Below are 434 nucleotides of genomic sequence, written 5' to 3'. Positions count from 1 at the left end.
AAATAAATGAAAGAATTGGGGGATTATAATGTAGACATGATTATGATAGTGAGTACCTACAGAGGCATTCTGACTTTGAGATAGCTTACTACGAAGCTCAGGCCCGACACTACAGAGGTGAGCCTGATGCTACTTTTCCTGAATGCCACTATTATACTCAGTATCAGCCCAATCCACCTCCTGACCAAGGAGACAAGGATATAGTATGGGATTTTGATATGTGATAGTAATTGATGTACTTTTATTTTTGTAATTTTGTAATAGAGATAGATGTTTGTGTGTTTGTACTTTCATTTTTATTTTTATGTTGCAATTGAATAATTTTTAATTATTATTATAAATGTTTAGTGTGGTAGTTGAAATTTGCATGTGTGGTTATAATAGATGTTGATTAGTACTTTGTAAAATTGTAATGTGATGTGATTTTTATTTAC

The sequence above is a fragment of the Phalaenopsis equestris genome, unplaced genomic scaffold, assembly GCF_001263595.1.
Source record: "Phalaenopsis equestris unplaced genomic scaffold, ASM126359v1 Scaffold232356, whole genome shotgun sequence".
NCBI lineage: Eukaryota > Viridiplantae > Streptophyta > Magnoliopsida > Asparagales > Orchidaceae > Phalaenopsis > Phalaenopsis equestris.
This window is presented reverse-complemented; position numbering follows the sequence as displayed.